Source organism: Macrotis lagotis, chromosome 4 (assembly GCF_037893015.1).
Source record: "Macrotis lagotis isolate mMagLag1 chromosome 4, bilby.v1.9.chrom.fasta, whole genome shotgun sequence".
Classification (NCBI taxonomy): Eukaryota; Metazoa; Chordata; class Mammalia; order Peramelemorphia; family Peramelidae; genus Macrotis; species Macrotis lagotis.
Genome location: NC_133661.1, coordinates 273,650,402 through 273,673,561, shown reverse-complemented (window position 1 = coordinate 273,673,561; position 23,160 = coordinate 273,650,402). Strand labels below are relative to the sequence as shown.

General features: G+C 35.0%; 1 protein-coding gene and 1 long non-coding RNA gene across 2 annotated transcripts in view; both read left to right on the top strand.

Annotated features, from left to right (window-relative positions):
* The window catches only part of RAD51B (RAD51 paralog B), an 832,520-nt gene that overhangs the window by 148,303 nt on the left and 661,057 nt on the right, over nucleotides 1–23,160 (top strand). The gene's annotated exons all lie outside the window — the stretch shown is intronic.
* Nucleotides 159–23,160, top strand: part of LOC141522548 (uncharacterized) — a 90,413-nt gene continuing 67,411 nt past the window's right edge. Inside the window, exons 1-2 of the long non-coding RNA XR_012478232.1 lie at nucleotides 159–1,616; nucleotides 11,801–11,876. This is a non-coding gene — a long non-coding RNA (uncharacterized LOC141522548). The remainder of the gene's footprint in view (nucleotides 1,617–11,800; nucleotides 11,877–23,160) is intronic.

Genomic DNA, 23,160 nt, shown 5'->3' with positions numbered 1-23,160 from the left:
ATTTTTCAAATTGTTTATATATGATAAAATTAGGTAATCATCAACTTATATTATTTTTCATATATTTCTTTTTTTTTTTTTGCAAGGCAAATGGGGTTAAGTGGCTTGCCCGAGGCCACACAGCTAGGTAATTATCAAGTGTTTGAGACCGGATTTGAACCCAGGTACTCCTGACTCCAGGGCCAGTGCTTTATCCACTGGGCCACCTAGCCGCCCCCATATATTTCTTTATGTCTAATAACTAATTTTATTCCAAGGCAGTGGTATCAAGTGTGATTGATTTTTAATTTATTGTTTCTGGGCTGTCTTCATTTTGGACTAGGATCTAACCCTCTCCAAGCCTCAGTTTACTTATCTAGAAGACTAGATTACATGATCTCTAAAAGTCCATTCAAGTTGTAAAATGCTATGATTCTGTGAAGTCTGGAGAATGAACACAACATAACTCAGTAAAATTTTCTTTGTATTTCAGATTTTTTAAAAAAGTCTTTAAGTTAATGATTTTCTTTTCTCATTTTCAAATAAGATAGATTAAAAAAATACACATTTGTGACAGAAATTCCATTAGGAATTTTATTTATTTTTATAATATGAGTGTCAACTCCGGGGACTTGATATCTTTCTTTCAAATTTCCTATTTGCCAGTTTTCAAACCCAATCCTAGATTTCTCCCAATACAAGCAATTGTGTGCTCCAACTATGAAAGAGCCTTAATAGTTCAAACCTACTCCTAGTTTTCCTATAAGAAATTATCAAATGATGTTCTTTGAGTAGTAGACAGGTTCAGGGATTCAATTTTTAACACCACTTTTCCCTTTTTGTCAGCCTGCTTAATGCAACAATTTCATACAAAAGTAAATACATGAATAAAAAACATACTAATTGAGTATGCTTATAGGGAAAAACATAATACTCTTTTTTATTATGCTTAATTTTCTCATCTGTAAAATAGGAATTAATGTAACACCCTCCTCCCATTGTTGTTGACGATAAAACTAATATTTGTATAGAATCTCAAGACTGAATCATCCTAAACCAAAACAGAAATGAGAGGCCAAAGTCTTAGAAAAATAAGATCCCTTTGTGGAATCAGTTTAGGTTTAGGTTCCATTGCATTTTTCAGTGACCAGGGCTTCACACTTTCATTTTAGAAGCAGTTTACTCCTAAATAAGTTTTTTCATTATGGCACATTGTCTGGAAAAAATTCAAGAGCAGGAATTATTTAGGGGCAGGCACTGATCATAAGAATAATGATGGAGAGAGACACAGAGGAGGGGTATTTAAAAGAAATCAGGAACATATGAAATATTTAATTTGGAAGATAACATGTAAATAAGTATGTAAAAACAAGAAAGAGACAGAATAAGAACTGGAAAAGACTTCTTTCAGAGACTTCAAGGAAGCTAAGAGGCAGAAATGAGAGAAAGGGTTTACATTGAGTTGGGGGGGGGTGGAGATAGAATGTCTTATTTGATGAACAACAGAAAGGCCATTGTCATTGGATTCTGAAGTTCATGGGAGGGAGTTAAGAAGACTGGAAAGGGAGAAAGCCAGGTTATGGAGGGCTTGAAAAGATCCTGAATTCAATTCGGAGCAAATGGAATTGACTGAAGAGGTGAGGATGATATTATCAGAACTGAATTCTTTTTTTAAAACTTTTTTTAATAAATATTTTTATTTATTTTTCCAAGTAAAATAGGAGTTTTTACCTTTTTGCAAGGCTTTGAGTTCTACAGTTTTTCTCCCTTCCTACCTTTTCTTCCCCCTGCCCTCTCCAGAAAGCTATTTTGGTATAAGCTTTACATTTGTAACCATGCTAAAACAGTTCAAAATTGAACATGTTGTGTGAAAGAACCAGATTCATATGGAAGAAAGAAAACATTAGAGATCACAAAATTACATAATTTGTAGCATCTTTTAAAAATTGAAGATAATAAACTTTGGTCTTCATTTAAGCACCTCAGTTTCTTCTCTGGATACAGATGGTATTTTCCATCATAAGTCCCTTAAAATTGTCTTTGTTTATTACACTACTGGAATGAACAAGTACTTCATGGTTGATCATCATCCCTTATTGTTGTTAGCGTGCATGATGTTCTTCTGCTTCTGCTCATCTCACTCAGCATCACCATACAAGTCTTTCCAGCCTTTTCTGAAATCCTGTCTCTCATGATTTCTTATAGAACAATAGTGTGCCATCACATACATATACCACAGTTTATTCAGTCATTCCCCAATTGATGGATATCCCCTCAATTTCCAATTCTTTACTACTACAAAGAAAGTTACAGTGAATTTTTTTTCAGGTGGGATTTTTTGCCTTTTTTTCATGATCTCTTCAGGGTATAGATCCAGTAGTGGTATTGCTGGATCAAAGGGTATGCACAATTTTACTGCCCATTGGGCATAATTCCAAATTCCTCTCCAAAAAGGTTGGATCAGTTAACAACTCTACCAACAAAGCATTAGTATCCCAGTTTTCTCACATCCCTTCAGACATTAACTATTATCCTTCCTGGTCATATTGGTCAATCTGAGAGGTGTGTAAATATCAGAGAAGCTTTAATTTGCATTTCTCTAATAATGATTTAGAGCAATTTTTCATATGGCTTTGATTTCTTTGATCAGACCTGAATTCTGAGAAAATCACTTTAATGGCTCAGTGGAGAATGAACTGCAATAAAGAGAGAGAGAAACAAGCATTATATTCAATGGGGAGAGGCTAGAGGCATTCCCAATAAGATCAGGGGTCAAACAAGGGTACCCATTATCACTACTACTATTCAATATCGTATTAGAAATGTTAGCATCAGCAATTAGAGAAGAAAAAGAAATTGAAGGAATTAGAATTGGGAAGGAAGAGACAAAACTCTCACTCTTCGCAGATGACATGATGGTCTACCTAGAGAATCCCAAGAAATCATCCAAAAAACTACTGGAAACAATTAGCAATTTTATCAAAGTTGCAGGTTATAAAATAAATCCCCATAAATCCTCAACTTTTCTATATATGTCTAGCAAGAAACAGCAGGAAGAGCTAGAAAGAGAAATCCCATTCAAAGTAACCTCAGACAGTGTAAAATATTTGGGAGTCTATTTGCCAAGACAGACTCAGAATCTTTTTGAAAACAATTATAAAACACTTCTCACACAAATTAAATCAGATTTAAATCACTGGGCAAATATCAACTGCTCATGGATAGGGAGAGCTAATATAATAAAAATGACAATTCTACCAAAACTAAACTATCTGTTTAGTGCCCTACCAATCAAAATTCCAAAAAATTACTTTAATGAGTTAGAAAAAATTGTAAGTAAATTCATATGGAGAAATAAAAAGTCAAGAATTGCCAGAAGCTTAATGAAAAAAAAATGCAAACGAAGGTGGGCTTAGCACTACCCAATCTAAAGTTATATTATAAAGCATCAGTCATCAAAACTGTTTGGTATTGGCTAAGAAATAGAGTGGTGGACCAGTGGAATAGACTAGGTGTAAAAGCAGGAGAGGAGTATAGTAATCTGCTGTTTGATAAACCCAAAGAGTCCGGCCACTGGGATAAAAACTCCCTCTTTGATAAAAACTGCTGGGATAATTGGAAGTTAGTATGGAAGAAACTTAGATTAGACCAATACCTCACACCCTTTACCAAGATAAGATCCAAATGGTTACAGGACATACACATAAAAAAACAATACTATAAGCAAATTAGAAGATCAGGCACTAGTCTACCTGTCAGATCTATGGAAAGGGGAACAGTTTATGACTAAGGAAGAGTTGGAGAACATCACTAAAAACCAATTAGATGATTTTGATTACATTAAATTAAAAAGCTTTTGCACAGATAAAACCAATGTAATCAAGATCAAAAGAAAAGTAGTAAATTGGGAAACAATCTTTACAATTAATGATTCTGACAAAGGACTCATTTCTAAAATATACAGAGAACTGAGTCATATTTTTAAAACAAAAAGCCATTCCCCAATTGACAAATGGTCAAAGGATATGCAAAGGCAATTTACAGATGAGGAGATCAAAGCAATCCATAGCCATATGAAAAAATGCTCTAAATCATTAATTATTAGAGAAATGCAAATTAAGGCTTCTCTGAGGTACCACCTCATGCCTCTCAGATTGGCCAGTATGACCAGGAAGGATAATGATCATTGTTGGAAGGGATGTGGGAAATCTGGGACACTATTACACTGTTGGTGGAGCTGTGAACTCATCCAACCCTTCTGGAGAGCTATTTGGAATTATGCCCAAAGGGCAACAAAAATGTGCATACCCTTTGACCCAGCAATACCACTACTGGGTCTATACCCTGAAGAGATGAGGAAAAAGGGTAAAAACATTACTTGTACAAAAATATTTACAGCAGTCCTATTTGTGGTGGCAAAGTATTGGAAATCCAGTAAATGTTCTTCAATTGGGGAATGGCTTAGCAAACTGTGGTATATGTATGTCATGGAACACTATTGTTCTATTAGAAACCAGGAGGGACGGGATTTCAGGGAAACCTGGAGGGATTTGCATGAACTGATACTGAGTGAGATGAGCAGAACCAGAAAAACACTGTACACCCTAACAGCAACATGGGAGTGATGTTCAACCTTGAAGGACTTGCTCATTCCATCAGTGGGAACAATCGGGAACAAGTTTGGGCTGTCTGCAAAGGAGAGTACCATCTGTATCCAGATAAAGAGCTGTGGAGTTTGAACAAAGTACAAGGACTATTCCCTTTAATTTGAAAAAAAAAACAGATATCTTATTGTCTGATCTGGTTACCTCTGAGAATTCTGTTCTCTTGAAGGATATGATTTCTCTCTCATCATACCCAATTTGGAGCAAGGTACAACATGGAAACAAAGTAAAGACTGACGGGAGTGCTATCTGTGGGGTGGGGGTGGGGGGAGGGAAGCAAGATTGGGAGAAAATTGTAAAACTCAAATAATATCTTTAATAAAAAAATAATAAAAAAAATAGAGAGAGAATGGTGGCAGGTAGACCCACCGGCAAGCCATTGCAGTATTCCAGATGTGAAGTGATAAGAACCTGTGCACCAGAGTGGTGGAAATGTCAGAGAAGTGAAGGAAGCATATTCAAGAGTCATTACCTAAATGAAATCTAAAGACTTTAACAACAAATTGGACATTGAGGTAGGACATAGTGAAGGGTTAAGGATGATGACTAGGTTGTGAACCTAGCCATCAGTAGTCATAGGGAAGTTTGGACAGGGAAGGTTTTTAGGGGAAGAGAATGATGGCAAGTTAAAGATATCCACGACAAATTCATTTGAGGTGTCAAAAATGAAGTTAAAGATGTGAAACAAGGTTAGGGCATAAAGATAATCATTAGATCCATACTTTTTCTTAAGCTTGACTTTTTTCTGAAAACCCTTGATCTCATCCTTTCTTATCTCCTTGAAGACTTTCCTGTCCTCTCATGCATCTGTAGTCATTTGTCCCATTTACTTCCCTCCATATAGATACTCAAGTCTACTCAATTCTTCCTTAAACCTTGAAACTCAAGGAAAAAACCGTTTCCTTGACCTCATGATTATTTGATATGTGTTTCTGCATAATACATAATAAATGTATTATGTAGATATTAATATAAAACTGAAATTTTATAATAATGATGCTGGTGATAACAAACATTTATATAGTGCTTTCTAGGTGACAGGCATTGTGCTAAGAGCTTCTAATGATATCTCATTTGATCCTCTCAACACCCCTAGGAAGTAAGTGCCATTTTTATCCTAATGTTACAGTTAAGAATACTGAGGAGTTTGAACAAAGACCAAAGACTGTTACCTTAAATTTAAAAAAAAAATCCATTATCTTATTTGCTATCCCTTATACTTTTATTTAACATGTCTATATATCGGTCATTTTGTGTATGAGGAATTAGGATTAAGGGAAAAGAAAGAAAACCATGGGATAGGAAGGAAAAATAAAAGAGATTTTTTTTTAAAATGACCATAGTATTCATTTAGATTCTTTGATTGTTTTATTTTCCCATCTGGATATGGATGTTGTTGTCCATAACAGGTGTCCTAGGTTGTCCTAGGCCTCTGAACTGCTGAGAGGAAGTACGTGCTTCATAGCTTATCAACTCACAATCTTGTTGTTAATGTGTACAATGTTCCCTTGATTCTCTTCCCTTCACTCTGCATCAGTTTGTGTAATTCTTTCCGTAACATTCTTATACCATAACTTGTTCAACCTTTTCCCAGTTGATGAGCATCCTCTTGATTTCCAAAACTTTGCCACTACAAAAAGAGCTGCTACAAATATCTTTGAATATGTGGAACTTGTCCCATTTTTTATCATTTCTTCTGGTTATAGGTCTAGTATTGGAATTGATAGGTCAAAGGATGTGATCAGTTTTGTTCTTTGGACATTTAGTTCCATATTGCTCTCCAGAATGGTTGGATTAGTTCACAACTTCAAGAAGAGTACATTAATTCCCCAGTCCATCCCCACCCTCTCCAGCATTGATTGTTTTCCCTTCTTGTCATCCTAGCCTATCTGATAGGTTTGAGGTGACACCTAAGGGTTCTTTTAATTTGCATTTTCTAATCAATAATGATTTGGAGCATTTTTTTCATAAGATTTTATATATAGCTTTAATTTCTTTATTTGAAAGCTGTCTGTTCATGTTCTTTGACTGTCAATTGGGGAATGACTTGTAACCTTATAAATTTGATTCAATTCTCTCCTTATTTTGAAATGAGTCCTTTTTTCAGAACCACTAGCATCTACCTTTTTTTTGAACAATGAAATTGGTAGGAGTTTCAGAAAGGCAGAGCTTTGATTAATATAAGGAAATCTTTAAAATAAGAGCTACCTCAAGGTAGAATTGAAGGTAGAGGGTTCCTCCATCTTCAAGTAGAACTCTTCATGTAGAATCAAGATTACATACTTGTCAGGGATGGTGCAGAAAAGATTCCCATTCAGATATAGTTTAGATCAGTTGACTTTTTGAAAAGAGGAGGAAAAGGACTCTGGGGAAAGTGAGCTTAAAGATTGAACAGTGGGGTTTGTTTTGTGAAGGGCTCTCCAATCTATGACTCAGAGAGGTAAGAAAGGCTTAGACTTTTAATTCTCAAATTGCACAAAAGTTTACAAATTATTACAACAAGTTTGTAGTAAGTTACTACAAAAGTTCACAGATTAGATGCTTTGGAGACAAAGCAAGATAGTGAGTTTCTTCAATACAAGAAGAGAATTGGGAGTGTTTGGGGAAATCAAACTCCCGCAGAGCAGGCTAGTTTTAGGACAAGCTGCATAAATAGTAAACAAGATAAATAGTATAGAAAGGCAAGGGGGTAAGAGAGTTTGGGGAATGATTCCCTCAGAACAGTCTGCCCTTCAAAGGGAGGCAAGCCCTTCCCACCTTTTTGAATTCCAACTTAAATGCTACTTCCTCCCAAGGTCTCCAAAAGCATTTGGTTGGCACCATTCTTATATACTTAGCCTATAATATTTTGTACTATAGTTATTTGTGTATGTGACATATTCTCCAACTTTGTTGTAAATTCCTTTTTTCTAAACTTTGTATCTTCAGAGAGCTCTTAGATACTTGAAATATGTTTTTTTGCCCTTAATTTTTAGGAATCTAGGATACATATTAGAAATTTGACCAAAGTGAGGATGATGTAACAACGAATCCTAGATCCATAGTTTCTAATGATATTCTTTTTTTTTTTTTAAGTTTTTGCAAGGCAATGGAGTTAAGTAACTTGCTGAAGGTCACAGTTAGGTAATTATTAAGTATCTGAGGCTGGATTTGAATTCAGATCCTACTGACTCCAGGGCCAGTGCTCTATCCACTATACCACCTTGCTTCCCTCTATTGATACTCTTACATGTACTAAGATATGAATTATATTTTCAGTGCAAAAATAAATATTTATTGACTTTATGCTTTTTTTTCAGAGATTAGTTATCTATATGACTACCAACAAATCTGTATACAGCTTAAAAAAGTATATAGGAAATCCTGGAAAATCTTGAATTCCTCCATTTAGTTCTTGGAAACTGTCACTATTATGTAATTCATTATTATGTAATATTTGGACTGGACTTGTGCTTTCATTAATGTAGCGAATTCCCAGGGATGAATTCTCTTCTTGTGAAGATCTGTGGCACCTCTACAACTAAGGATCTTAGAAGGTTTCCCATGGTAGTTGAAAGGTTGCCCATAGCAGTTGAAAGGTTAAGTGATTTGACCAGGGTCACTCAGTCTGCAGATCTTGAAACCATTTTCCTGAGCCTGATTCTAGCTCCCTATTTACCATGAACTTCTTGTGTAACTCATATGAAATGCCCTTTAATGTAGGGGTTGCCATATGAGTGATTCTGAATGGAAATTGTGGGTTGCAGTTTTTCTTTTTTCACAGGATCCTTTTATTTGGAGTTACTATATTCCCTACGACTTCAATGTATTTGTTTATATTTTGGAAATGATTAACTTCCCTTGTTGCTTTTAAAAGGAAAAATCAAATCTTCTTTAGAAGCTTTAAAAATACACACTAACCACTGTTTATTTAGGAAAGAAGCAGTTCTTAATCTACTGGCAAAATGTGTCCAACCAACTTTTATTTTTTAATGTATGTTATTGCCAAGTAGACAGGAATGATCTTGAAGAAATCTTTTGAAAAAACAAGCCAAGAGAGGAGTTACCCTGAGGCTAAAGTTAATGGTTGAACATATGCCCTGGTTGCCCAGCCAAGTTTTATCTCTAATTTGATTTAATTTCTTATATTTATAGTGTTTCATCTTCAAAGCACCTTTACAAGAAGTAGTAACTTGTTAATCTCTCTAACACTTAAGTGAGGTTGGTCAGTTGTGGCCTTGTTTTATATTTAGAGAAAGTGCCCCTTTATATGACTTTATTAAGTAAGGACTTAGGATAGAATTCCTGAGGCTCCCATCTAAATCTTTGAAATCTTTCTTTCTTAATTTTTTCCACTGCCACATTCTTCTTTCTGATCTTTGACCTGAGTTTCTTTTATATTTCCTTTAGGAACATGTTTGTAAACAGTGGTGGTATCCTTTCCCCTCACTTTTGAATTCTGCTTTTAGTGTACCTTTCTCAGGCTTTCCTAGTTTGAAAAAAGAAAAAAGAATCCCTAGTTACCTATGAACTCTAAATTTCTCTCATTCAATGCTATTGTCAAGACTTCTGAGAAGTGAAAAGTGCTAAGGACTCCAAATTTTTGACTTACAAATATAAATTCATATAAGGACACATAGCAAGCAACTCAGTTATTTTTTTCAGGTTTTTTGTAAGGCATATGGGGTTATAAGTGGCTTGCCCAAGGCCACACAGCTAGGTAATTATTAAGTGTCTGAGACCGGATTTGAACCCAGGTACTCCTGGCTCCAGGGCCAGTGCTTTATCCACTGCGCCACCTAGCCGCCCCCTTTCTTTTCTTAAAACTGGATTTTTAATACTTCTTCATATAGTTGTTGAGAATAAGTAATATTGAATTGAAATATGTTTTTATGACTTCATATGTATAATGAGTACTGCATTTCTTTGCCTTCTAAATTTGTGGGGGAGAGTTGGAAGAAAGGGGGCAAATTTGATACTGAAGTTTAAAAAAAAGTAAGAGGAGCAGCTAGGATGCGGAGCACTGGCCCTGGAGTCAGGAGTACCTGAGTTCAAATCCGGCCTCATAACACTTAATAATTACCTAGCTGTGTGACCTTGGGCAAGCCACTTAAACACCATTGCCTTACAAAAAAAAAAAAGTAAGAACAAGTTGCTTCTCTGATCCTTGACTTCTTTTCAGTGAAACAGTCATAACTTAATAATGATAGAATAATCAGGGGTAGATGTTATAGATCAGAATGAGCACTAATGTTTAGGATCTCAGTAGACACATTAGCTAATATTAGTTTAAATTAAACTTATTTTTCAATTTAGGAATCTTGACATATTTTGAGGGTTTGTGAGATGTATGTGTTTGAGGGATGGGCTTAAAATAGATTAGGCCAGGGAGAAGTTATTCTTTTAGGAACCTAAATTTGAATTCAGACAAGACAGCAAATCTATGATTTGCTATATATATTTGCTATATATATATATATATATATTTTGCTATATATATTTTCTATATCTATATCATTATGAGAATTCAAATATTTTTGTACCTGTAGGAAATGAGTTTATCATGGACTTACTGGAGTGAGATTCCATAGCACAATAGCAATCTCGTGCTGCTTTTAGATGACCTGCTCCCCAGAGCTTTTCCTTTTTGTGTCATTGAGGATGGCTTCAACTTTTTTTAAAAAAATAAAGATGAAATTGGAGTAAATGATAAAAAGGAGAAGGCATAGAAAACAAGATACAAGTCCCTTTGTTGGTAAATTTCTCATATTTTTATGTCTTTGTTCCTTACAAGTTCTGGGAATATCACTGATGATACCAAGATTTTTGATTTATGTAATTCATAAACATGAACTAAAATGCTCTAAATACAAACTGATTGATAGCTTTCGCTGTAAAATTTCAGTCTGGTTCTTTTCTCTTCTTCTGTTAAATTAATAGACTCAGCTCATTGCCCTTTTGCATTGCCAGTTGACCATATTTGTATTAAAGGTAATTGTTTGGACTGCCCATCCAACAGCTTATTATAGTTTCTGTAGTTTGTTTTCTTCATTTATTTTTTCCTGTGTATTTTGTGTGGCTGTTCACTTTTAAATGATCAAGGATCTTTCTGAGGAGGCTTACGTTATTATGGAACATGATTATAATAAATACAGTGTTATCAATTAACAGGAAGCTTACCATATATAAGGATATTGTTTTCCACTTGGACTAAAGTATGTCCATCATGATAATGATGATAACCTTTGGTGAGCATTATTTTTCCTCATTTTGTGTTTTGATTGATACTGATAATGAAAGGATTGTTAGTCTTTCTGGTGGCATCTAAGGAAACTTGGATAATACTAGCATATCCCAAGGAGAGAGCTTATAAGGCTTCATTTTGCTCTGCTAAATCAAATGCTTTTATTCAATCCACAAAGAATAGAGGCAGTGGAATATTGCATTTTTGTGTTTCTGAGTTGTGTGACTCAAGATATCATCATGTGATATTTTGTGGAAAATCATTTGTGAAATCCTGCATGTTCCCTTCTTAAAATTATCATCAATGATACCTTAAGTTTATATTTAGACTATTTCCACAAGAATTTTACTCAGAAGAAAAAGGCATATATATCAATAATAGCTGTTCTTTTATTGATCTCTTCTTTGGTTAATAGTGACCAGCAGTTTCCTCTCTCCCTCCCTCCTTCCTTCTCTCCCTTCATCCCTTCCTTCCTTCTCCCTTCCCCCATTGACATGTCTTGAGAGTCACTATCTGAATCCCTTCAAAATTATGTAGCACAGAATTCTGTGTATATTTACTCAAGTCCAGTCAATCTTTTTGACTTCAACACAGGTGCCAATTTTACTTCCTCTTATAAGTAGAGACATTTATATCTGAATATGATAGTTCTACTGTCACTGTTCATAAGAACAAATTGCTATAAAACTGGTGGTAAACCTGGCCTATATTATGTATGTTTGTTGTCCTTCTTTGATGTTTAATTATAAGTCCTCTTAGGATAATATAGCTTAGTTGGGTCTTATACCAAACTTTTTAATAGTTGCGTTTTTTCCTCCATTACCTTTTCCTGTTTTGTATTCATTATTTTTTGTCAACGTTCATAATGTTTTTTAAGTAAGTTTGTGCTCTAAACCAGTGTTTCTGTTGGCTGACATGGTTTTGTATTTGGCAGGAAATCAAATATTTGCTGATTGCAGTGGATTCTGGGGTCTTAAGGCTTCCTCCTTTTGGCAATCATGAGAATCACAGTCAGTATCTTTACTTTTGATCATCTTTCTATTTTTCATTGTTAGTGTCTTGTTAAAAAGATTAGATTGGAGATGTTTTAACTGCACACAGTGTCTTTCTCATATTTACCCTTTCTTTAATTTGATGTTGGTCTTACCTCTTGCCCTAGTTACTGGATAATCTGATTGAATAAAAGTTTTGTAATGATTCCAGTCATTGGTTAAAACTGTTAAGATCTGATCAATTTCATTTTGGGGGAGTAGTAATTTGTTCTCATTAAGTCCAGTATCTTCTGACTCTTCTTTATAAAAATATTCGTGGAATACAAGTATGAGATATCTAGATTGTCCACTAACCTTTTCAGTCTTTCATTTTTTGATTTAGAACCATATTTTCCACCATGTTTCAGCATGCTCCTTCTAGACCCAAATTTGGTGTTGGTTAGTGGACATGAAGGTCCTTAGGCTAGATCATTCATTAACTGGTGGACTGTTTGCTAATAACAAGGTTCTATAAGCTAAACTAGGCTGGTCTTTTTAACAACAGACATATATTTTGTCACTGAATTATGTGCATAGAACCTGCCAAAGTTTGTTTTTTGCTGCTATGGTCTTTGAGAGAATCCAGAATCCTTTTTATGCCATGTTAAGGTATCTGAATGGGACTCTTATGGAGCTCTTAAATAAATTGAAAAGGGCATTCCTCTACCACATTCATTTACATCAACATCCTAAATTTACTTTAATTTTTTTGAAGAACTTATATTAACCATTGTTCTCTTTAATTGACATATTTTGAGTATATTTAATTCTTAGGACTAGATTCTACAAATTGATCAATGTGACTCCTTTACTACTAATCAATACTTATCTCTTATGAGTAATAATTACTATCACTATCAGTTAAGATATCTAGTGTTTATAACACTAAAAAAATAAAAGAATAAATATGAAAATACTGTTATTTTGTAAATGTGTAAAATTCGCATTACTTTTTAATTTGTTTTTCTTTTGGTAATACTTCAGGCACAAAAAAGCCTAAAGTGTTGAATTTCCATAGAAAGAGCTTGATAATTTTTTCTTTTTCTTTTTCCTTTTTCTTTTCTTTTTTAGGTTTTTGCAAGGCAAATGGGGTTAAGTGGCTTGCCCAAGGCCACACAGCTAGGTAATTATTAAGTGTCTGAGACTGGATTTGAACCCAGGTACTCTTGATTCCAAGGCCTGTGGTTTATCCACTACGCCACCTAGCCGCCCCTAAATTTTTTTTTTCTATCCATCTGCATGGCTTTGTTTTTGATTTATTTTTTTAAACCTTCAGTTTGTGTACTGATAGGCTAACAGTTTAAGGATCCACTGCTAAGTGATAGAAAGCAGATCCCCAGTGTAGGTTGTTTTAAAGCTTAAAAGTTTACAATAAAGAAAATACCTTTGCAAATAGTGTCAATAAGTACTAGAACTTATTTGCCAAGCTGTCATCAGTTTGATTGTTAACCTACCTAACTGATAATTTCATCATAGCTCATCCATTTCTTAAAACCAGCTTGGACTAACCCCTTTCAACCTCCAAATCTTCAGAACACATAAATAACCCACTTCAGCACCGTTAAGTATGTAGTCTTATCTTGCTGAGTGTTGTGCTCAGTTTCTTTTGTTAACTGAATTTTGTAAAGTAGGTAAATCCACTTGAAAGTAGGCTTAGGGTGATATTTCAGAATTATAGGTTACTTTAGATATGTTTATGTAATTTTTCAAATTACAGACAGAGACAACACGTTTGACAAAATGTTACTAGTTAATTTTGTATGTTGGAATCTTAAAACTTAGTAAAGAAAAATATGTGTAATTTAAAGTGGGATAATTTTTATATTTTCTTACTGATATAGTTAATCTGGAGACACTCTAATGTGTTAAAGCCAATAATATTTTATAGATGTAGAAATGGATTCAAAAAGTATACATCTGACTGCAAAAGATGGTAGCAAATTACAGCATCGACTTTACTTGTGAATCAAACATTTAAAAAAATTGAACTCCTATTGAGGACAGATGCAGTGTAAATTTAGCATGTAATTATTGTTCAAATCAATCAAAAAAGAATTTATTTGTGTAGCAATATGGTGCAATCCCATGCTTCAAGGCTGTTGTATTTTTTATCAGCAGTGAATTAGTTATAATACTCAGCTCCTGAAATGAAAACAGTTATTACCATAACAAAATTGTTTTGAAGAGTTTCTTTATTCTAGTTAGAATCTTCTTGCTAAATAGTTTTTGTAAGTGGATATTGTTTGCAATGGTTTTGAACATTTTGACTAAAATACATTGGAGAATGAAGAGTTTTAGTCTTTTTTTCTTTTTAACTCATTACTTACCATTTGATCCTAGTTAGAGAGTAAAGAAAAAAAATAGAAGAAACTCTAGGAGAGATCCTCAGGAGTATCCTTAGTTACCATCACATTCATAAAGCTATACAGCAAAGGAGATTGAGAAGGAGCAGTCAGAGAAGTAGTGTTACAAATGAAGTGTTAGGAAAATCAAATCAACAAGAGAGATCAAGAGAGAGAGATCAAGAAGAAAACTAAGGATTAAGAAAAGGTCATTTAATTTGATTTCTAAGATTACTGAACCATGGAGAGAAAAAGTTCAGCAGAATAATAGTAATAAAATTATAATTAATAAAAATAACAATAATAGCATTTTTAGTTTCCATTTACTTTTTAAATATTTTTATCAGCTGACACAATCCTGTGAGATAGGTACATAAAGATCCCTTTCCTTTTTTTTTTTAAAAAACTTTGAGAAGCAGACCTAGTAGAAATATTGCTGGGTGAAAGGGCATACACAACTTTTTAATCCTTTTGGCATAATAATTAATCCTCTTGTCTTTTTGATTCCTGGTCCAATACTTTTAGCCACTGTGACACCTTGCTGTCTATTGAGATATCAGGAGTTTAGTTGTAGATGTTTTAAAGTGGATAATTTTGATTACATTTAATTAAAAAGCCTTTACTCCAAAAACCCCACTTGTAACCAAGGTCAAAAGAAATGTGGTAAATTGAGAAAAAAAAATTTTACAACTAGTATTTCTGACAAAGGACTCATTTCTAAAATATATATAGAAAAGTAAGTCCTTTTAAAAAAATAAGCCATTCCCCAATTGACAAATGGGGTCAAAGGATATGCAAAGGTCATATAAGATGAGGAAATCAAAGCCATAGTAATATGAAAAATTACTCTAAATCATTACTGATTAGAGAAATGCAAATTACAGCATCTCTGAGGTACCACCTTACATCTCTCAGACTGGTCAGTATGACCAGAAAAAAACAATGATCAATGCTAGAAGGAATATGGGTAATCTGGAACAGTAATACATTGTTGGTGGAGCTGTGAACTCATCCAGCCTTTCTAGAGAACAATTTGGAATTATGCATAAATGACAATAAAAATGCAAACCCTTTGATTCAGCAATACCACTACTGGGTCTATATCTGGAAAAGATGAAAAAGGTTAAAAGCATCACTTGTACAAAAATATTCAGAGCAGCAATGTGGTAGTAAAGAATTGGAATGTACATCAATTGGGCAATGACTGAACAAATTGTGGTATATTTATGTTATGGAACACTGTTCTATTAGAAACCAGGAGGGATGAGATTTCAGACAAACCTGGAAAGACTTGCATGAACTGATGCTGAGTGAGATGAGCAGAACCAGAAGAACATTGTACCCTAACAGCAACATCGGGGTGATGGTCAACCTTAATGAACTTGCTCATTCCATCAGTGCAATAATCAGGGACAATGTTATGGTATCTGAGATGGAAAATACCATTGTGGAGTTTAAACAAAGACCAAAGTCCATTACCTTCAATTTTTTTTTTTTAAAAAGTTGTCCTATGTTCTATGTAATTTTGCTACCTCTAATATTTTATTTTTCCTCAAGGATATAATTTTTCTCTCAATACATTCAATTTGATTCAATATATAGCTTGGAAACAATGTAAAGATTATCAGACTGCCTTCTGTGAGGGGTAAGGAAGGATGGGGGGAAATGCAGAAAATTCAAAACCTTATCAAAAATGATAGAAACTACTATTATATATAATTGGAAAACAAATAAAATATTTATATAATAAAAAGATTGTAGATGTTCTATAAGAGAGAAAGAATATAAGCACAGAATATAGATAGTTTTTCAGAGTTTAACTGAAAAGAGGAGGAGTGATATAGGGCAATAACTAATGGGAATGCTAGAATAAAGTATGCATGTACATGTGAACAGTTTGTCACAAATCGGTTTTCATTAATTCCCTTGATATTCTTTTTTTGTTTGTTTGTTTTCTGCAAGGCAATGGGGTTAAGTGGCTTGCCCAAGGCCACACAGCTAGGTAATTATTAATTGTCTGAGGCCAGATTTGAACTCAGGTACTCCAGACTCCAGGGCCTGTGCTCTATCCACTGCTCCACCTAGCTGCCCCCTCCCTTGATATTCTTAACCCTTTATTCTTCCAGATGAATTTTATTACTATTTTTTCTAGCTTTTTAAAACATTTTAGGAACAGCAGTGACTTAATTTACTTGTAGACTGTTTAGAAGGAATCAGTCCATATGGAAAGATTAAATAGATTAGAGAGTAGGAATGATAGTGGGTTCAATCTGTTGGAGCCAGTGGGAGGGGAAAGGGTCAATAGTACATGACAAAAAGGGTGGCTAGGTGTTGTAGTTGATAGAGCATTGACCCTGAGTTCAAATATGACTTCAGATACTTAATAATTTACCAAGCTGTGTGACCTTGGGCAACTCATTTAAACCCATTGTCTTGTTAAAGCAAAAACAAAATAGTACATGAAGAGAGTTGAGTTTAACAAGGACTTTCAGGTTGATAGACATTCCAGCATCTATTTTCTCCCACACTTTCTGAGCCTCTCAAACATGAGCTAGTTTTGACAATGTGTACATTACTAGAAAGTATAGTACCAAGGTAAGTGAACTTTATACACAGCATTCAAAAATATTTATAAACTTTTTTTTGTAGTGACATAAAATTGGAAATCGAGGGGATACCAATCAATTGAGTAAAGGCCCAACAAATTGTGGCATATGAATGTGATAGAATTCTATTGATCTATAAAAAATCATGAATAAGCAGATTTCAGAAAAACCTGGAAAGATTTATATGAATTGAGCAGAACCAGGGAGAACATTGTACACATTTTGGTTCAGTTAGGGCACCTTTCGTCCCATTTTATTTTTCATTAATTCCTTTGTTATCCTTCCTTAATGTTTTAGACTTCCAGATGAATTTTATTACTATTTTTCTAGCTTTATAAAATGGTTTTGGTAGTTTGATTGATATGATACTGAATAAGTAAATTAATATATATAAAATTGTCATTTTTGTTCTAACTAAGCCTATTCATAGGCAATTAATAATTTTTCAGTTGTTCAGATCTGACTTTTATTAGTGTGAAAAGTGTTTTGTAATTATGTTCATATGTTTCTTCTTTGCCTTGGCAGGCAGACTTCCAGTTATTTTATAATATCTACAATTATTTTAAATGGAATTTCTTTTTCTATCTTTTCATGCTTCTCATTGTTGGTAATATATGGGAATTAGTTTACCTATTATTGAGTCAGCCATATTTGTGGTATTATTGCTATAAACTCTTTGCTATCTTATTTAAATTTTTTGTTTCAGTAGTCAGAAGGGAAATTATAGTTTTCTTTCTCTGTTTCTGCTCTTTGTGCTTTAAGAATCACCACCATAAAATAACATAAATTTGGTAGCACTGTCTGTTTTTCTAAATAGTTTGCATAGTATTGGGATTAATCATTCTCAAAATGTTTGGTAGATTTCACTTGTGAATCCATTTTTTTTTTCTTAGGGAGCTCAGTTTTTGCTTATTCAATTTCTTTTTCAAAGATGGGATTATTTAAGTAGGTTTTTTTCCATTCTGTAAATCTGATCACAGTATATTTTTGCAAATATTCTTTTCACTTAGATTTTCAGGTTTATTGGCATATATAATGGGGTAAAATAACTCCTACTAATAGTCTTAATTTCTTTTTTATTGGTGGTGGATTTGCCCTTTTCATTTTTGAAATTAATAATTTGGCCTTTTAAAAAGAAATTAACCAATGGTTTATTTTATTTTTTTTAAAATAAAACCAGTTCATAGAATTTGTTATTAATTTAGTATTTCTTATTTCCAGTTTTGTTAATCTCTTCTTTGATTTTTAGGAGTTCGAATTGGATTTTCTTTTTCTAGTTTTTTTGTTTTTGCTTTTTTTAGTTCCATGCCATTTCATTGATGCTCTCTCTATTTTATTGATGTAGTTATTTAGAGATATATATTTTTCTCTAAGTATTTGTTTACCTATGTCTTATAAATTTTGGAATGTTGTCTGTTGTCATTTAATGAAATTTTTGATTATTTCTATGATTTGTTTTTTGTCCTTTTCATTCTTCAGGATAAGATTATTTATTTTCCACTTAGTTTTTAGTTTGTCTTTTCAATGTTCTTTATTTTTTTATTAACATGAGTATTTTCTTTTTTTCTTTCTTTTTCTAATTATATATAAAGATAGTTTTCAGTATTCATTTTTTTTTTTAGGTTTTTGCAAGGCAAATGAGGTTAAGTGGCCACACAGCTAGGTAATTATTAAGTGTCTGAGACCGGATTTGAACTCAGGTACTCCTGAGTCCAGGGCTGGTGCTTTATCCACTGCACCACCTAGCCGCCCCTCATTATTCATTTTTTTTTTTTTAGGTTTATTTTTTGTTTTTGCAAGGCAAATGGGGTTAAGTGGCTTGCCCAAGGCCACACAGCTAGGCAATTATTAAGTGTCTGAGACTGGATTTGAACCCAGGTACTCCTGACTCTAAGGCCGGTGCTTCATCCACAACACCACCTAGCCGCCCCCTTATTATTCATTTTTATAAAATTTTATTCTTATCCTTTTCTTCCCCCTCCCTAGGACAAGAAGTAGTCTCAGAAAGGTTGTATGTGCCTAATCGTATTATATTTATTTCCATGTTGGTCATCATTCCACTGTCATGTATAGAATGTAATTTTTATTATTCTATGATCTAAAAAGGATTGCATTTTTTGCATTTGACAGGCTTTTATGTCCAAGGCATAGTCATTTTTCATGTTGTTGGTATGAATCACTGAGAGAAAGGTATACTTCTTTCTATTTCCATTTTGTTTTCTATAGAAGTCTTCCATTTACCTCTTTAACTTCTTTCTTGTTTATTTTTTACTTTAGATTTATCTAATTCTGGGAGGAAAAAGTTCAGGACTCTCATTAGTAGTTTTACTGTCTTTTTCTTCCTTTACTCATTTAACATTTCTTTTAAGAATTTGACTGCTATACCATGTTTATTATTGATAATATTTTATTGTTTATGGTACTCTTTAGCAAGATAAAGTTTCATTGCTTATTTCTTTTAATTACATTTATTTTTGCTTTAGCTTTGTCTGAACTCAAGTCATGAACTTTCTTTTTTTTTTTTAAATATATTTTTACAAGGTAAATAGGGTTAATTGGCTTGCCCAAGGCCACACAGCTAGGTAATTATTAAGTGTCTGAGGGCAGATTTGAACTCAGGTACTCCTGACTCCAGGGCCAATGCTCTATCCACTGTGCCACCTAGCCACCCTGAACTCATGAACTTTCAGTTAAAGCTTAATGGAAAGGCACTTAAGGCCATTTGCCTTGCAACTCCCCGCCCCCCCCCCCCCAAGATTAATGGATTCTGCTCTATTTCCTTAACTTTGCTCTGTGTGGGTGTGTGTTTTTTGTAAAATAAAATATTGTAGGATTTTTGTTTTAAATTCTACTCTGTAATCCACTTCAGTTTAATTGGAAAAGTTCTTCTCATTCCCAGTTATGATTATTTTGTATCTTCCTTCATCCTATTTTCCCTGCTTTTATCCTTTCACCCCGACCTTCTTCAAAAATATTTTGCTTCTGGCCAGTGCCTCCCCTAATTTCTTCTCCTATGTATAAGTTTCTTGTCCTTTTTCTTATCCTCCCCTCTTGTTTCTCTGAATGGCAAGGTAAATTTGTATACCCAAATAAATAATTTTGTCACATAATTTTTGATTCAGTTCCATTGTTAATAAGGTTCAAGAATTGACTATTGCCCCTTACCTTACATGACCCTCAACTGTAAAAGCTTTCTTCATTTCTAGGTGAGATAATTTACCCCATAATAATTTCATTTTGAGGCATTATTTTAAAGTTATTTAGACAGGGATTTGGGAGTTTTCCAGAGTCCCTGCTTTGACTTTATCTTGGCTTTACCTCTCTCTCTCTCTCTCTCTCTCTCTCTCTCTCTCTCTCTCTCTCTCTCTTAAAAAATTGCTATTCAGTAAATTTACAAATAATGTTTTTTTATACATTAATAAAATATTCTTGTTTAAGAGTAAATGAAATACCCCCTCCCCCCATATATATAGACTTGCTTGAGTGATAAAGGGGAGAGAAAAAATTAAAATAAAAAAACATAATAGTAATAATTGTAGGTATGGCCAGGTGGCACAATGGACAGAGCACCAGCCCTGGAGCCATGAGCACCCAAGCCCACATCTGTCCCGTACACCCAACAATCACCCAGCCGTGTGACATGCAAGCCACCTGAACCCCACTGCCCTACAAAAACCAAAAGAAAAAGAAAAAAAAAGACCCCAAATAAAATAAAACAGTAATAATAGGGGTGGCTGGGTGGCGGATGGAGCATTGGCCCTTGAGCCAGGAGCACCCAGGTCCAAATCCGGCCTCAGACATCCAATGATCACCCTGCTATGTGGCCCCAGGCAGGCCACCCAGCCCCATTTGCCCTGCATGCCCCCCCCCCCCCCAATAATAATAATAAAAAGTGTGCTTGAGTCTTTGTTCTAACACCAAAAACTCTGTCGCGGGTGGATCACATTCTTTATGATAAGTCCATCATGAAAGTTACTTCCATATTTTTCCACCATTTCCATTGCTGATCACAACCCCCTCCTTTCGTATTTCTCCACTACCATGTACTATATTTTCTCTCTTCTTTCACTCTGACTCTGCTGTAGGGTAGCTGAGTGTTGCAGCAGACAGATCCCCGGCTCTGGGGCCAAGAGACCCTGAGCCCACATACCACCCCTTAGGCCCAGCATCCACCTGGCCCTATGGTCTCATACAGGCCTTCCAATCCCAGCCCCTTGCAAGAAGTAAAAAAGAAAATGTGTTATATCTGACCATTCTCCCCCCATGGTCCATCCTCTCCTCCATCACTCACATCCCCCCTTCCCCCTGTCCCCCCCTTCTTACTCCAGATGCCTATACCCCATTGAGTATATTTGCTGTTTCCTCTCCTAGCCACCTCTGATGGGAGTGAAGATTCCCTCATTCCCCCTTGCCTTCCCCTCTTCCATATCATTGCAATAGCTCATTTTAGTGAAGAAAAATCTTATTATATGAAATATCTTGTCCTATTCCCCCTTTCTTTTTTCTTTCTCCCATTACATTTCCCTTTTTTTCTCTTGACTCCATTTTTACACCATATTTTATCTTCAAATTCAGCTTTCTCCTGTGCTTCAACTATAAAAGCTCCCTCTACCTGCTCTATTAACTGAGAAGGTTGATATGAGTATTATCAGTGTCATTTTTCTATGCAGGAATATATGTAGTTCATCATCAAGTCCCTCATATTTTCCCCTTCTCCTCCAATCTCTATGCTTCACCTGAGTCCTGTTTCTGAAGATCAAACCTTCTGTTCAGCTCTGGCCATTCCAACAGGAACATTTGAAATTCCCCTGGTTCATTGAAAGTCCATCTTTTTCCCTGGAAGAGGACATTCATTTTTGCTGGGTAGTTGATTCTTGGCTGCATTCTAAGCTCTTTTGCCTTCCAGTATATTATATTCCAAGCCCTATGAGCTTTTAATGTAGTTGCTGCTAAGTTTTGTGTGATCCTGACTGCAGCTCCATGATATTTGAACTGTGTCATTCTGGCTGCTTGTAATATTTTCTCTTTGACTTGGGAGTTATGGAATTTGTCTATAATATTCCTAGGGTTTGGCTTTTTGGGATCTCTTTCTTGGGGTGATTGGTGGATTCTCTTCATTTCTATTTTGCCCTCTGCTTCTAGAATATCAGGGGAATTTTCCTGTTGTAATTCTTTGAAAATTATGTCAAGGCTCTTTCCCTGATCCTGACTTTCAGGTATTCCAATAATTTTAAAATTATCTTTCCTAAGTCTGTTTTCCATTTCAGTTGTTTTTTCAATAAGATGTTTCACATTTTCTTCTAATTTTTCATTTTTTGGTTTTGAAGTATTGATTCCTGATTTCTCATAAATTCATCAATCTCCCTGACTTCCATTCTTTGTCTGAAGGATTTGTTCTCCTCAGAGAGTTTTTTTATCTCTTTTTCCATCTGGCCCATTTTGCTTTTTAAAGCATTCTTCTCCTCAATAACTTTTTGAACTGTTTAGCCATTTGACCTAAGCTGGTTTTTAGCATGCTGTTTTCTTCAGCATTGTTTTGGATTTCCTTGATTGAGCTGCTGACTTCTTTTTCATGTTTTTCCTGCATCTCTCTCATTTATTTTCCTAGTTTTTCTTCTAACTCCCTCATTTGATTTTCAAAGTCTTTTTTGAGCTCTGTCATAGCCTGAGCCCAATTTCTGTTTTTCTTGGAGTCTTTAGATTCAGGAGCTTGTACTTCCTCATCTTCAGACTGAGTATTTTGATTCTTCTTGGGCTCATATGCAAAATATTTCTCAATAGTGTTCTTGTTTCTCTGCTTGCTCCTTTTCCCAGCCTGATCCTGTTTTTGGGGTGCTTCCTGAGCTTTTGGGACACTCCCACAAGGGTCTCAGTGTGTGAGGCTCTGTCCTCCCTCCTGGTCTGTGAATGACTATATGTGCCCCCTTCTGCCATGGGGCTGAGGTAGAGGGGGCCCTGCTGTTCTATGGGGGCCCTAGACTGCAATCAGGATCTGAATGTGTTCAGAGCCCCAGAGTCCTGTTCCAGGGGCAGAGGACAGAGCTCAGCAGTCTCTCTCTCTTCACTCCCCTCCCTAGGTTCAATGGGCTTATGCCCTGGGGGCTCCTGCTTACTGGCTCCTCCTGCTTCTGTTTCCTGGAACTTGGTTGTGCTGCTCTCTGTGTGCCCTGAGGGCTGGGCTTCACATGCTCACTCTGGCAGAGGTTCCCCCGCTGTTCCCCCAATTTGTGCCTGGTGCTCCCCGAGGTGTAGCTCAGGAAACTTCCCCGAGGCTCTCAAGCCATGGCTCCCAGCACCCTGGGGCTCCCTCTGGGA